At 37.0% G+C, this 17,359-nt stretch overlaps 1 long non-coding RNA gene across 2 annotated transcripts in view; it reads right to left on the bottom strand.

The window, feature by feature from the left end:
* Nucleotides 1-17,026, bottom strand: part of LOC123328972 — a 47,574-nt gene extending 30,548 nt beyond the window's left edge. For both annotated transcript variants that reach the window (XR_006544015.2, XR_006544016.2), the window contains exons 1-4: nucleotides 16,752-17,026; nucleotides 15,800-16,128; nucleotides 15,434-15,651; nucleotides 14,551-14,623 (exon numbers count right to left, since the gene is read on the bottom strand). This is a non-coding gene — a long non-coding RNA (uncharacterized LOC123328972). The remainder of the gene's footprint in view (nucleotides 1-14,550; nucleotides 14,624-15,433; nucleotides 15,652-15,799; nucleotides 16,129-16,751) is intronic.
* Between the last annotated feature and the right edge of the window lie 333 nt (nucleotides 17,027-17,359).

The following is a 17,359-nucleotide window of genomic DNA, read 5'->3' as shown; positions in this document are numbered from 1 at the left end:
AATCATGTCTAGGGATGATCTGTTCTCTTTGCAAAAGGGCTGAAATTTTTTTGAGGAACAAGAATTATATCAAGGCAAACTAGTCCTCACATTTCAGATAAGTGTTTGTTGGCATCCTATCAGTCAGTCAGTCAGTTCAGTCGCTCAGTCCTGTCCGAATCTTTGTGACCCCATGAATTGCCGCATTCCAGGCCTCCCTGTCCATCACCAACTCCCGGAGTTCACTCAAACTCATGTCCATCAAGTCAGTGATGCCATCCAGCCATCTCATCCTCAGTCATCCCCTTTTCCTCCTGCCCTCAATTCCTCCAAGCATCAGAGTCTTTTCCAATGAATCAACTCTTCACATGAGGTGGCCAAAGTATTGGAGTTTCAGCTCCAACATCAGTCCTTCCAATGAACACCAAGGACTGATCTCCTTCAGAATGGACTGGTTGGATCTCCTTGTAGTCTAAGGGACTCTCAAGAGTCTTCTCCAACACCACAGTTCAAAAGCATCAATTCTTTGGCACTCAGCTTTCTTCACAGTCCAACTCTCACATCCATACATGACCACTGGAAAAACTATAGCTTTGACTAGACGGACCTTTGTTGGCAAAGTAATGTCTCTGCTTTTGAATATGCTATCTAGGTTGGTCATACCTTTCCTTCCAAGGAGTAAGCGTCTTTGAATTTCATGGCTGCAGTCACCATCTGCAGTGATTTTGGAGCCCATAAAAATAAAGTCTGACACTGTTTTCACTGTTTCCCCATCTATTTCCCATGAAGTGATGAGACCAGATGCCATGATCTTAGTTTTCTGAATGTTGAGCTTTAAGTCAACTTTTTCACTCTCCTCTTTCACTTTCATCAAGAGGCTTTTTAGTTCCTCTTCACTTTCTGCCATAAGGGTGGTATCTGTGGTAAGCTGCAAATCCAGCCTTCATCCTCATACCATACTGAGTGTGGGGAACTTCGACACATTTGCTTCATTTTTTCAAGTTCAATGGCCTTAGGCAATGCCTCTTTAGCCAATATCTGCTGTGGAGAGCTGTTCCAATTCCTTTTTTGCCCCTTGAAAATAAATCCTACTTGCTAACTTACTTCCTAATTTATCATATATTATTATTTAAGGCACCATATATTATTTAAGGCAGTATATCATTTATCTGGGAAAATAAGTTGACTTGTTAATGTACTCACTTTTAGAAAACAGTCGGCCTTTATATCAAAGCAGTACTTCTTGGTCATGACTAAATTATATAACAATCCACCTGAGACTTTATTGTAAGATTGCATGTACTAGTTTTAGGATCACAATCAGTGACTGGATAATTTATCAAATCAATTTATCATTTATAATATGGGAATAATTTAATATGCAGGTATGCATATATACGGGCTTCCCAGGTGGCTCAGTGGTAGAGAATCTGCCTGCCAATTCAGGAGACTTGAGACACAGGTTTAATTTTTGGGTCGGGAAGATCCCCTTGACTAGGAAATAGCAACTGACTCCACTATTTCTGCCCAGAATATTCAATGGACAGAGGAGCCTGGCAGGCTACAGTCCTTGTGATCAATAAGAATAGGATACAACTGATCACATGAGCATGCACGTATATATATTTATATACATAGCTGTTTATAGAACTATTTTGGTAATGAATGCTAAAGAAATGTTTAAGTGGTTTGTAAAAAATATCATGGTAATGGGTGCTAAATAAATACTTAAAAGGTTTACCAAAAAAAATTTTTTTGCATATGCTTTTTTTTTTTTTTGCAATAAGCTTTTGCAAACTAAATAGAAAAATACCATGGTCTCTAAGGTAAGAAAAATCCATATGTTCAGCTTTAAGGGTATTTCATTATATACTACAACTGGAATTATGAATAATCAATTGATCATATTTATAAAGAATAATTATGTATATATATTTGTGCAAACCACTCCTGAAATATAAACCTAAAATTAATTTGTGTTTGTAGGCTTTTTTTGCTAATTTAGAATATGTTTTACTTTTATATGCACAATTTTTAACAGTATAACTTGTGTACATATGTATTCAAATCTCTATTTTTCTCAGTTCTTAAAATATTCCAGGCATATGTCTCAAAGTCACTATATTCATGACTACTTGGGAATTTAGATCATGCTGCTTCTTTCTGCCTTTGGGTGTTATTTTATACACAAAATTTTCACTGGAAAAAATTTGGTTTCAGTGCTCTCTAAAGGTACTGTAAAAATTGCACTGTTGGTGGGAATGCAAACTAGTACAGCCACTAGGGAGAACAGTGTGGTGATTCCTTAAAAAAACTGGAAGTAGAACTGCCTCATGACCCAGCAATCCCACTGCTGGGCATACACACTGAGGAAACCAGAAGGGAAAGAGACACGTGTACCCCAATGTTCATCACAGCACTGTTTATAATAGCCAGGACATGGAAGCAACCTAGATGTCCATCAGCAGATGAATGGATCAGAAAGCTGTGGTACATATACACAATGGAGTATTACTCAGCCATTAAAAAGAATACATTTGAATCAGTTCTAATGAGGTGGATGAAACTGGAGCCTATTATACAGAGTGAAGTAAGCCAGAAAGAAAAACACCAATACAGTATACTAACGCATATATACGGAATTTAGAAAGATGGTAAAAATAACCCTGTATATGAGGCAGCAAAAGAGACAGAAAAAGAGACACTGATGTATAGAACAGTCTTTTGGACTCTGTGGGAGAGGGAGAGGGTGGGATGATTTGGGAGAATGGCATTGAAACATGTATAATATCATATATGAAACGAGTTGCCAGTCCAGGTTCAATGCACGATACTGGACGCTTGGGACTGGTGCACTGGGATGACCCAGAGGGATGGTACGGGGAGGGATGAGGGAGGAGGGTTCAGGATGGGGAACACGTGTATACCTGTGGCGGACTCATTTTGATATACGGCAAAACCAATACAATATTGTAAAGTTAAAAAAAAATTCCATGTTGTGATAATCTTTCAAATTTATAGGTAAAATACTTATTAAAGACCCTGAATGTAATGACACATATACTTATTTTTAGATGTATCAGTAGTTAAAGAGAATAGGAAGAGTAATGGAAAGAAAATATTTACTTGGATCATATTTAATAATGTTTGATACACATAATAAAATAATGAATTATACTGTTTAATGAATAAATCAAACACACCACCCTGAATCAAGAAATAAAATATCAACAGCAACTCACAGTCCTCTTCCTTCACCTCATGACTATTTCCAAGCACAAACTTAGCTACTCTTAGAAGTTACCATTACATTGATCTTGTGATACTCATTTTCTTACTTGCCTCTATGGTTTTCCTCTGTGTTTATCCTTAAAACTTTCGAGTTTAATACTGTCTATTACTGAACATTTTACATAGAGATTCCATACTCTAGGCAGTCATTTTTCTTTGTCCTTTCAACTGACAATATATTTTTAAAATTCTTTCAATTGTTTTATGTAACGAGTTTATTTTCACTGAAATGCAGTCTTGGTTTGTTTTTAATTTTCTTGATATTTATAAATTAATAACAACTTATATATTCACTCTATTTAAAAAATTTTCCCTATTTCAGAATCTTCCTCTAATTATTCTTATACATCCATCCTGGTACTCTAAATTCTGCTAACTTTATTATGCTGCTGCTGCTGCTGCTGCTGTTTAGTCGTTAAATCGTGTCCAACACCTCGCTACTCCATGGAATGTAGCCCATCAGACTGCTCTGTCCATGGGAATTTCCAGGCAGTAATACTGGAGTGGGCTGCCATTTCTTTAGTATGAGGAGTGGAATAGCTTGATTTTAGGGAATTCACATGTTCACCATTCTTGTATAAAGCCAAACCATTTCCAATTTAAGTTTCTACTATTAGTGCATCCATGTTAAAACATTTCTGCTTACTACCAGTCTTGGGCTTGTCAGTATTTTTAAATCATTAGCACATCAACATATACGAAAAGGCATCTTAACAGTTTTTAATCACAGGAATTGCATTTAACATCCTAAGGCTGTAAAATTCTAATTTGAATTTATACCTGCTTAACTTCCATCATATATAAAACTCTGCCTCTTCATTACTCTTTACACTTCACTTTCAGTCACCAGTGCCACATCCTGGATCATTTTCCTTTTCTCCTCCTTAGTATTATCCAACCAGTGATAAATGCCTCTCCTCTTAAAAGATAATTGTGTGCAGTATAAATGTCCAATTTAGGAATGATTTTCTTTCAATATACAAAATTATATTATTCCATTCTTTTTTCTTCTTCTTTTACTGTAGAGAAGTCAATGTAGCTGGTACTTCTAAATAATTTTTTTTTAATTCTTTGGCTTTAAGATTTATTTTCTTTTCTCTTTTGGGGTTTTCAGACCACTTGTACTCTGGAAATAGTATGCAATTTATTGGAAAAGTCATTCAACAATGAGCTTATAGTCAAGCTCTTTGATGGAAATTCCATGCTTCCCATTATCTGCAAGCATCTGCTATTATTAAGTGTTGGAACAGTTTCCTTACCAATTAGTTTAAACAGATTTCTACTTCACCTCTTCTTAATTTACCTCATTAGAGTAACTTGGTCATTGAATCCAGCTCTTTTCAGAAAGTGACCATCCCATCTCAGTTAGAGACACATGAGTGAATTCTATCCCACCCATTTCATTCCTGGAGATGATACATCTTTCTACTATCACCAACCTCACACCAGCCTGGTTGACACACTCTTCATATGAAAATACAGTCAAAAGGCAGCAAATGGACTCAAAGTTACTTCCAATTATGCTTTATGAAAATGATGTTTTCTTCCATCTAACCCTTTTTTGTTAAAAGTTTAGCTGTGAGCAATTTATTAGAGAAAAAATTAGTTATAGATACTGAAATGTGACACAGGGATACTACCTAGTATCTGTCTTGATAAAGAGGACAGATTGCATTAAATGCCCTCAGGCAGTCCCTCCAAATACAAGAACTAGGTTCAGTTACACAAACTGAGTAACTGGTTATTACAAAGTTTACCAATTGGCTGGCAGGCTATGCTGACCGCACTATCAACCTGTGACCTGCAGCTGATTAAATCCCAACAAAATAAACATGTTCTTCACAGAGTACCATATGCACCTTTTGAATCATATTTCTTTTGGGAAAACCAATCATTAATCACCTTTCTTCCCTAAACACAACTGTTTCCACCTTAGAGATGACCTTAAGAGACCTCACATATCTAAGAAATTCCCCCATGTAGATCAATTATCCTTCAGTTGGCTGGGAAAATCTATAGAGAATATAATTTTGTTTGTTTGCTTGGGGAAAATTCCTAGAAGGATAACAGATTCATAATTTGTGTAGCCACTATGGCCATTATTCTTTACAGTGGTGGCAGTTTAGTCGTTAAGTTGTATCCAACTCTTGTAACCCCATGGGCTGTAGCCTGACAGGCTCCTCTGCCCAGGGGATTCTCAGGGCAAGAATACTGGAGCGGGCTGCCATTTCCTTCTCCAATTCTCTACAGCAGAGTCATCCAATCAGAAAAGATGATATAAAATCTATCCCTTACTATAGCTTAACAAAAGTTGGGTCCTTGAAGGCATTCAGGTCAACTTCAAAATAACTGGCTAGGATTCTGATGAGAATTGTGCTATACTTCCTCCTCAGAAGCCAAAGTAGAGTTTGCACCATTACAAATGTGTTTTACTGCATCTTGAGAAATGGCTCAGGCCAAGTGGAAAGATCAATACAGAACTTTAAGGAAAAAGATACCTGAATTTCCAAAGTAGATGCTGATGATTTACGGTCATTCAGCTGGCTGTGAGTTGTTATGCCTTTCTAATATAATATTTCTGGAAAATCCTTAGTTATTGTCTTTTCTAATATTGTCTCTGCCCCTTGTCTTTTTTGCCTATAGCTCTCATTAAACAATATAGACTTCATTTTGTCCTGCACATTTTCATTACTGCTATTCCATACTTTTATTGTTTTGAGTCTGAATGCTCTATCTAGATGATTTATTGTGACCTAATGTCCAATATTTTTTTTAGTCCGCTAAAATACTTTTTTTTTTTTTTTTAGCTGCACTGCACAGAATGCAGGATCTTAGTTCCCTGACCAGGGATTGAACCCATGCCCCTTGCAGAAGAAACACAGATTCTTAATCACTTAATATCCAGGGAAATCCCAGTCTGCTGTCAAAATTAATCACTGAGTTTTGATTTGGTCATATATTTTTAAAAAATATACGTTTTATTTGAATATTTTTCAAATCATATAATTCTTGTTCTCTGCAAATATGGCCAAGGTTTGTCTTTTTAACATCATAAAAATTATTTATTTTTACAATCTGTGTCTGATAGTTCCAGTAGGCACAATGATGATTTAGATACCTCCTTGACCAGATTTGATATCTGATTTCCCTTGGTTCTCCCAGAATGTGTCCTTAGGGTGTTAAATCATATGGAAGTCTGTATTTGTCTTTAAGTTTCTGAGGCTTGGGATGGGGTATATTTATTTCGGTTCAAGTTTACCCTAGGAGTGCAACCTTAATTTAGGGAATTTGCACATGGCTTAGTAACCTTACAAGGCTTTATGCTTATACTTCAATCTCCCTTGCCCTATTAGATTCTCAAAAGCTCAATTACTGCAAGATTGGCATATGAGCTCAGGCTCTATATATACTTAAGAGTGAATTCTTGCCTTCTGTTATATTTTGCCTGATGATTTCTTGTTATTTTATCAGTCTTTGATTTATCAGTAAGATTTGTAAAGATATTTTAATCCAACATCTTTAGTTGTTTTCAATTGATAAATTAGTCTGAATAATGTTGAATGCAATTAGAGGAACAGTTTGCTAGAAAATGATTTACCTTAATATTATTTGATTATTGGTTTTAGTTTACCGTTAGCTGGGCACTTAGCACACACTAGACATTGTGCAAAGCAGGTTTCTGTTCTTAATTGCTGCAAAAATTCTATGGTATAAAATACTAAAAAGAGCCTTTGCCCAATGTCGGTATATGCATAAAGAAAAAAAACCTACAAGGAAAGAACACATATGAAGTATGGAAACATGCTTTATTTAGATTTATCAGTTACTTAATTATCAAAAGGATAGATATATATGTATGCATACATTCAGTTCAGTCACTCAGTCATGTCCGACTCTTTGCGACCACATGGACTGCAGCACAACAGGCTTCCCTGTCCATCAACAACACCCAGATCATACTCAAACTCATGTCCATCGAGTCAGTGATGCCATACAATCATCTCATCCTCTGTGGTCCTCTTCTCCTCGTGCCTTCAATCTTTCCCAGCATTGGGGTCTTTTCCAATGAGTAGGTTCTTCACATCAGGTGGCCAAAGTATTGGAGTTTCAGCTTCAGCAACAGTCTTTCTGATGAATATTCTGGACTGATTTCGTTTAGGATTGACAGGTTTGATCTCCTTGCAGGCCAAGAGACTCTCAAGAGTCTTCTCCAACACGTTTGGCACTCAGTCTTCTCAACAGTCCAACTCTCACATCCATACATTACTACTGGAGAAACCATCGCTTTGACTAGACAGACCTTTGTTAGCAAAGCAATATCTCTGTTTTTTAATATGCTGTCTAGGTTGTCATTGCTTTTCTTCCAGGGAGCAAGTGTCTTTTAATTTCATGGCTGCAGTTATCATCTGCAATGATTTTGGGGCCCAAGAAAATAAAGTTTCTCATTATTTCCACTGTCTGCCCATCTAGTTGCCATGAATTGATGGGACCGGATGCCATGATCTTAGTTTTCTGAATTCTGAGTTTTAAACCAACTTTTTCACTCTCCTCTTTCACTTTCATCAAGAGTCTCTTTAGTTCCTCTGCACTTTCTGCCATAAGGGTGGTGTCAACTGCATATCTGAGGTTACTGATATTTCTCCAAGTAATCTTGATTCCTTCTTGTGCTTCAACCAGCCCAGTGTTTCTCATGATGTACTCTGCATTTAAGGCAAACAAGCAGGGTGACAATATACAGCCTTGGTGTACTTCTTTCCTGATTTGTAACCAGTCTGTTGTTTCATGTCCAGTTCTAACTGTTGCTTCCTGACCTGCATACAGATTTCTCAGGAGGCAGGTAACGTGGTCTGGGATTCTCATCTCTTGAAGAATTTTCCAGAGTTTTGAGATCCACACAGTCAAAGGTTTTGGCATAGTCAATAAGCAGAAGTAGAAGATTTTCTTGAACTCTCTTGCTTTTTTGATGATCCTGTGGATGTTGGCAGTTTGATCCCTCGTTCCTCTGCCTTTTCTAAAACCAGCTTGAACATCTGAAAGTTCATGGTTCATTTACTGTTGGAGCCTGTATTGGGAAATTTTGAGCCTTACTTTGCTAGCGTGTGAAATGAGTGCAATTGTACAGTTGTTTGAACATTCTTTGGCATTGCCTTTCTTTGGGATTGGAATGAAAACTGACCTTTTCCAGTCCTGTGGCCACTGCTGAGTTTCCCAAATTTGCTGGCATATTGAGAGAAGCATCACTTTCACAGTATCATCTATTAGGATTTGAAATAGCTCAACTGGAATTCCATCACCTTCACTAGCTTTGTCTGTAGTGATGCTTCCTAAGGCCCACTTGACTTTGCATTCCAGGATGTCTGGCTCTAGGTGAGTGATCACACTATTGTGATTATCTGGTCCATGAAGATCTTTTTTGTATAGTTCTTCTGTTTATTCTTGTATATATGTATGCATCAGATCAGATGAGTCGCTCAGTCGTGTCCGACTCTTTGCGACCCCATGAATCGCAGCACGCCAGGCCTCCCTGTCCATCACCAACTCCCGGAGTTCACTCACACTCACGTCGATCGAGTCAGTGATGCCATCCAGCCATCTCATCCTCTGTCGTCCCCTTCTCCTCCTGCCCCCAATCCCTCCCAGCATATCCATATATATCCATACATGGATATCCATATATATCCATACATATATGGATATCCATATATATATGGATATCCATACATATATATGCATATCTGTATATATATATCCATATATATATGTATATGTATGTATACATATATATATCCTTATATATAAAAGAATACTATATAGGGTACACGGTTATGATGAGTCCTTTCATTGGTCTGGAAAAATCTAGTATTTGAAGCTTTACCTATTAAAACAAATGAAAGATATTAAAACATTCAAGGTATTAAAATCTATTTAAAAGATATTAAAACATATTGACATAACAGTGGCAATAAGTAACAGCAAGGTGCAAAATACAGATAGAGCATGTAATTAGGAGACCCATCATTCTAAATTGAATACTTAGTTATGGAGCTTCATTCAAGTTACATAACCTATGTGTAGCCACTGTTCACCAATTGTATTATATTGGTTTTAGGCATTATTATATAGATAAAATATTCATATGGTAAATGTCAATATAAAAAGATTTGTCATACTATATTAAAAATATAGTTATTAATATTGTTACAGTGTTACTTTATTATTTATGAAATACAAATGAGTTCAGATTCATTTGTTCCAGATAATGTTTTGGTTTATAATGATTATTTCTGAAGAGATGCCAGCCATGGAACTCTCTTAACTGATTGCCATTGGCTTACTACTACTAAAAAATTCTTAAAAACTGTGATACTCATACGGAGTCAATAATAAATCAGCAAAAATTATAATTTACACAAACTGAATGTGGGAGACCTGTATGAACAAGCATAACAGATAGCTTCTGTTGAAATGAAACTAATGGAAAAAGTCCTGAAATTACAGTAACTATCAAATGAATGAAATTCAAACACCAAACCACTTTGTACAACTGAAGAAACATGATTTCATTAAAAATATGTAGACAACTTGAAAGAGAATGGTCTCTACTATGAAATGAATTAGTGTTCAAGAAAATACAAGAGGAAGAAACAGTTGTCAAAATAATTAAACAAATTAACAGTAAGAACAACCACACAATCCTGAAGCATGAGATCAAAGAAATGGAAATCATGAGAAAAACAAAAATCACGTAAAAGGTAGATCCAAGAAATGAATCATATGTATAAAAGGAATTTTGCAAGACAGGAAGACAGGTAGGTATAATTGGAGTGATACTCTACAGAAAGGCTTAAGTCCAGTAACTGAATGGATAAACCAAGTCTCTAGTGAAACTAATGACAATAAAATAGAGATACATACTCATTTCCTTTTAAATTCCTAAATATACATGTTAAAGTAGGAAAAAAAGAAAAAAGCATCTATGTTTTTAAAAATCTTGGTTCAGAAAGAAAATCAGTCTTTTCTATTCAGAATTCACACTCGTAACCAGAGAAAAGGGAAATCAATGAAACAGTGTTTTAAAGATAAAGGTACCTGATTTTCAAGTTATTATTTTTCATGTTTAATGATACAATAAAATCTTGACAAAAATGCAAGATTTCATAGCACAGCTTAAGACTCATTTGTCTCATCTGTGAATTGTCTTTGGCGTGTTGTGATACACAAAGATCTTGAAGAGCAGACATTTTAAGAAGGAGAAGATAAAAACTCCCTGGAGCAGGAAATAACCATGAGTACTGACTGGAGGTCATTGTTTTAATGAATAAACACACACACACACACAAATGACATTCTTGACATAAAGAAACATTAAAAAAACCAAAAAACTTTTTATTGACCTAAAATTAAGGCTTAAACACCATGACAGCATGAGTTAGGGTATGAATAGGGGTTAGAGTTGGAAAGTAAATGCATTCTAGACTCTCTAACCTAGCAACAGACTCATAGAAGATGCCAAATAAATTACAGCTATGAAAAAAAAAAAAGCAACTTTAACAGAAAGTTTCTGTGTGGCAGTAAGGGAAATATCATTTCCTGGGTAAAGTAGATGATTGGAGAATATATTTTCTCTTGCTTTATGAGCAGTGGTCTCCACTGCTACATACTTGATGTTTGCCATGGAGAATGACCTTTTAGCTAATTTTGACAGGGCTCCTAAAGTTCCTTTTAATATCAGCATTGATTTTGATGACATCAAGTTCGAACATCCATCAAGGTCAACAAGAGGTGTATCAGTAGAAATTGAGGAATCTGGATTGCAAATATTCAATTTCAAGTTGTTTTTGTGTGAATTCACAAAGATGTTTTAGTAAGCCAAAGCTACCTAAACATTGCATTGACCAAACCCATGCCATATATTATTTGTAAATGTTGTAAGGTACACTTTTATGTATGTACACACATGTCAGTTTTACCACAGACACACATACATATGTATATTTTACATACAATGTATAAATGATTAATCTAAATATATGTGTGTATATATATAGACCTTAAATATATATTCAATTATACTAAACAACTTTCACTTTACTTCCTCAATAAGAGTTTAGTTACTCTAAACTTATATTTTACGCTTGAAATTTAGAAGACTCCTGTTAAATACATCTATTTTTACACCATATAGACCCATGTCAAGATTATTAGGTAAACAAATACCATCCCAAATAATAACTTATTCCCACCGTGTGTTTCATTTTCAAAGAATAATGTGAACAAACAAACATTACAGATGGGTGCGTGCAGGCTAAGTTGCTTCAGTCATGTCCAACTCAGTGTGACTCTATGGACTATAGCCTGATAGGCTCCTCTGTTCATGGGATTTTCAGGCAAGGATACTGGTTGCCATTTCCTCCTCCATGGGATCTTCCCGACCCAGGGATCAAACCCATGTACCTTATGTCTCCGGCACTGGCAGATAGGTTCTTTACCACTACTCCACCTGGGAAGTCCCACATAGTAAGAACAATGCAGAAGAAAAAGGCAGAAAACAAAGCTGATTTTTGTATGATTCAATTGAGAGACAGAAATTCAGTAACAAATGCTAAAACTTATTCCCATATAGCTACAGTTCAAATAACACTGCCACTAAATATAATTCAGCCCCATCTTTATATTCTCATATCTAGAATTAAAGCATCATTTCCCCCTGTAGCCACTTTAGAGAAAGACAGAGGAATCTAGTAACATCAGGATTTCTTGTAAAGTCAGGATGTTTAATTAGCTGATTTAATTTTTTGTGGGATAACTTTTAATCCATGTTAACTTATTTGAATACAAAGAAATTATGGTAGTAAAAGGATTCAGTTTCACTCCAAATAGAAGTCTTATATTACTGGGGGAATGGTTGGAGCTGTTAATTAAAGATAGTTTGAAAAGTGTGTTTTAAAGGATCTTGGAAGGCAACATGAATAATCATTGTATTTGCTTCCAATGACCATAAGAGAAGAACCCAAATGATTCGCAGGGTAGCATTTTTGAAGACCAGTATCAATTGACAGAAGTTGTCCATGAGATTAAACCTATTCACCATCCTGATTAAAGGTGTTAATGCTTCCTTGATTTGGCAAAAATTTTAAATCAATGCCACTGGTTTTCATTTTGCTTTGCCTTTAAATTTTAGAAGTAGTAAGGGTTTGAAAGTAATGCAAGTTTTTATTTAAATATTCCACATGAAACTAGTTAGTCTCAGCTCTTGTTTATTATTATATTATTATTATTATTCCTCATTTCAACATGTCATATGGCAAATACTCAATCAAGACTTACTTTTATCGATAGAATGGTTTTCCTTAGGAAATCTCTACGGATCCCCACTCTTTTCTGTTAAAATAGTATTGTGTAGCCATTGAAACTGAAAAGTAACCTACACCTGTGTTCCCACAATATACCTGTACTTTCTTAGTGGCTCAGAGAATAAAGCGTCTGCCTGCAATTCGGGAGACCCGGGTTCGATTCCTGGGTCAGGAAGATCCCCTGGAGAAGGAAATAGCAATCCACTCCAGCACTCTTGCCTGGAAAATCCCATGGACAGAGGAGCCTGATAGGCTACAGTCCATGGGGTCGCAAAGAGTCGGACACGACTGAGCGACTTCACACTTCACTCTTCTTTCTGAGGCATCATTTATTTATATCACATCTATGTATGTATGTATTCGCCACAAATGATACATCCGACCTCACAGACAAAACATTTTGAGGACAAATTTTATAAAAAAAAAAAAAAAAATTTACATGTATCAAGTGACCCTTGATATATATCCTTCATTTATCAAGTGACCATATCAGTGAAAGAAGTGTCTCCTATTGACATATGATATATTTAGCCTCTATCTGAAAAATTCACCAACAATTTCTACCTAAAGAACCTAGACAGTGAAGAATATTTTAGGTTAAAGCACGTCAAATTTAAATATTCAAACATTTTCTGTCAAAAAAAATAGCTTTGAAATTTTGAAAAAGTTATCTCATATTAAAATTGAAAGAGTTATATTAAAACTCAACCCAAAACATTAGTTATTAAAAGATTACTTAGAGTCAATAATTATTGGAGAAGGAAATGGCAACCCACTCCGGTGTTCTTGCCTGGAGAATCCCAGGGACGGCAGAGCCTGGTTGGCTGCCGTCTATGGGGTCGCACCGAGTCGGACACGACTGAAGCGACTTAGAAGCAGCAGCAGCAGAGTCAATAATTAAAACATCTGAGCAGTTTTGGAAAGAACTAATATTTGTTTTAAAGGTTTTTTTAGATGTCGGTCATTTTTAAAGTCTTTATTAAATTTGTTACAATATTGCTTCTGTTTCATATTTTGATTTTTTGTCCACAAGTCATGTGGGATCTTAGTTCCCTAACCAGGTACCAAACCAGCACCACCTGCATTGGAAACTGAAGTCTTAACCACTGGAAGGCCAGGAAAGTACCAGGAAAGAACTTATTATTGAAAAATACTTTGTATCATAGTTAAGAATAAATAAATTGCAAGTATGTCTTCATTGCTACATGAGTATATTACCTCATTACCTTCGTTTCTCTTTTTCTTTCTTGTGGTATGTAACTGTGACTTGGTTTCTGACAAATTTTCACATTTTAACAAGCAAGATGATTTGCCTATGGAAATCTCATGTATTTTCATTCTGTGTAGGGCATATACTATATTAAAAGGAAAATTATTTAGAAAGAATCAAGTTTTCATAATTGTTACTTCTAAGTATAAAACCTGGGTGACACCAAGAAAATTGTATTGCAAGCATTATTATACACAGTCCTTATTCTTTAGCAAAAGGATATAGAGTTCACTGGTTTCTAAATCAGTCTCATCCCATCTGACCCCATTAAAACACAGTGCAACAGATCTAAACATAAAAAACTGAGACATTTGCATTGGTTTGGAAAGAATATATACCCACATGGGGACAGACAAGTGAGGTTTTTATAGTTCCAAATACGTTTTCTTATTGAATTTGCACCTGCTTAAAGCCCAGCCAAATTGCGATACATGGGCCAGTTCTATTTTCCATTTTCTTTGTGAATTAAAAGTAAAATAAATGTGCAATTGAGCCTAGACAGCAGATGGTCTGCAAAAGGTATAAACATATTGTACCATATGTCTGAATGGCACTTTCAGAAGTACTTGGCACTGCTAGAATATTTCATTTTCAATAGACATATGAATATACATACACTACTACAATTAAAGATAAAGTGACTGATTCACATCTTACCATTTGGGAGAAGAGCAGCTTAGGAATAGGTCGTGTGCTCCCTCTGGGAAACAGCAGTTTCCTATGTTGATCCCTGATGGGATAGAGAAAAGCAAAGCCAACATAGGGTGGTAAGCTTGTGGAGAATTTTGTACCTTTAACAAGCCATGACCAAGTAAGTGTATACAAATGAGCCTCCCTCTGGTTTCAGAACTGTCTCTGGGGTAGCTGGATATCCTGGGGAAAAAGCTGAAGGTACGTGAAGCCCTTCTTTTTAACTCATCTGATATACTTTCTCATTCTGATATACTTTCCTTTCTTCACTGCCTAATGGAAAAAAAAAAAAAAAAAAAAAGAGCTTTTAACCTGACAAAGTAGATAACTTTTACAGAGGGTGAAAACTGAAGTTCTGAAATGTTACCTGCCTTGACTAATAAGACCTATTATGGCAGCCAACTCCTGATCCAGGTTTTTAAGCCCATATTCAGAATGTTACATATGCTGTACCTGAACTTTCTAAAGATACATAATATATACTTACCTCTATACTAAGGAATGTGTTAGTTTCTCTTCTTTTAGATGATAAGTGAATGTATAGGTATGGATTTTTAACTTTTTTTTTTCTTGTAATTTTACCCCTGGGTGAGTTTAACCAAATATATGGCTTCAGATATTACTTCCATGACATCATTACTCATTTACGATCTAGACCTAAATATACAACAGTTATACATTCACTATGACTGTTCCATCAACAGATGTCACTAAACTAACAGGAAAATGGTGCATTTTATTACCACAGTGTCCTGGTGAGCCTTATTCAATCTAGACTCCCATGGTATAGATTTTGGCCCTAATATGCACACAAATCATGAATAAACCTTTAGTCATCTTTGTCACTTACCTCATTTCCAGCTGCCAATTCAATTTATGGATAGTTCTGTCACTGGCAAAGCTGACTGGTCTCCATGGGTGAAAAAATAAGATGTAATCCAGGTGATGAGGTCTAACCTCTTCTTTAGGGCTTAGTCTAGTTTCATCTGGGCTTCCCTGGTGGCTCAGTAAAGAATCTGCCCACCAATGCAGGAGATGTGGGTTTGATCCCTGGATCTGGAATATTCCCTGGAGAAGGGAATGACAACTCACTCTGATATTCCTGCCTGAGAAATCCCATGTACAGAGGAGCCTGGCGTGCTGCAATACATGGGGGTCACAAAAGAGTTGGACATGACTTAGCGACTAAACAGTAACAACAACTGGTTTTTCTTACCTATAGAGTGTTGCGTGCAGAGGCCTTGCAAGTAACAAGTCCAGTTAGAGTTTCCATAGAGAAACTGCTGCACTTAACACACCAGCGCGGTGTGCCCGCAGGACAAGCGCTGTGCAGTGCCTCAATTCAAGATGGCGATGGCCCTGTGCAGAGAAGCTGGGCCAGGCACCTGGGTATGGGGTGGTAAGCAACTCGCCTGCGCCTCATAGGCAAGAACCCCGCCCCCTCCTCACTGACAGAAACCTGCAAAACAGTCCCACCTGCAGGCTCTTGAGGACAGCGTTTCTTCTGGAGCAGGAGTCCCCAACCTCCAGGCTGACGAGTTCATGCTGCCAGATCAGTGGTGGCATTAGATTAGAAATAAAGTGCACGATAAATGTAACATGCTTGATCATCTCCCAACTATCCTCTGGAACCCTTGGTCCCTGGCACTGCTCTAGAGCAGGAGTTTGCATTTTTCCATTCTTTGATAAAGATCTCTTTTGCCTCTGAACTGAACTCAGTCTCATTCCATAGGCTCAAAAGACACCTGGCAGAAGAACCCTTGCTGGGGGTGGACCTGCTGATATATTCTTTCCGAATTACCTAACACAAATTTTAATAAATGCTTTAAAATGTGGAAAGTGCAAGAGAACATATGTAAATGCCTACTGTATATTTCTTTAGACATTTTAAAATATTTTTTGGGGGGGTCCAGTTCCAGGGGTTACTTAGGAGGATCCTGGACTCACCTCTTTTCAGAGACTCAACAAATCTTTCTAAAAAAAAAAAAAAGTCCCTCTCTCTAAAAAAAGAAAAATTCTGAGCCACTTCTAGTTGAGGAGCCAATGAGAGAAAGCTCATATCTATTGAGGAGGCTGGGACACAATCTCTCCATAAGCCCCATCCCTGGCACTGAGACCTATAATCAGGAGGGAACTCCACGCTGAAAAGTGAAAGCTTTGAACCGCACTTTGGACACCCGTATAGCTGATCCTGCTGGTGACGCCAATTGTCTTGCTGTAGCCACTGCCCGCACTGTTCGCTGAATCCAGGGTAGGCAAGGCGCTAGCTAAGAGGCCGGAAGGAGACGCCAGGAGCCCTAGCAATCGCAGACACACTTATTCTGTTCTGGCCGGCATGACAGCCATACCACAATTCTCTCCTCTCATAGCTGACCCTGCAGACGCAGCCACGCAGCAGTAATGCCGCTGCTTTACAACAACACAACCTGTGACCAAATAAGTACCTCCTGAGGGGCATGCGCAGTCCTATAGGTGATCTCAGTTGTTATATAAAGCTCATGATATGCATGCACATGCAATAAGTGATCTCAGCTGTTACATATCATTATTTACAAAATGTGGGGCAAAAGCGAGAGGCCATGGGGCGAGAGAGCCTGACCAAGCCATCTTCGCTAATTTGCTCTTTCCCTACAACACCTCAGCTTTTCAAACCTGCTTCTAAAAGATGAATCCCTAATACATATAGCTTTGAAATCCAAAGAGGCAGACTCAAGTCTGCAAAACCCCAAGGCTATAATAATGTGTGAAAGGACCTAAATGGCTTGCAGGATCAGTC

Source organism: Bubalus bubalis, chromosome 13, assembly GCF_019923935.1.
Source record: "Bubalus bubalis isolate 160015118507 breed Murrah chromosome 13, NDDB_SH_1, whole genome shotgun sequence".
NCBI lineage: Eukaryota > Metazoa > Chordata > Mammalia > Artiodactyla > Bovidae > Bubalus > Bubalus bubalis.
Note: the sequence above shows the minus strand (reverse complement) of the source record. Positions and strands in the feature narration are given on the sequence as shown.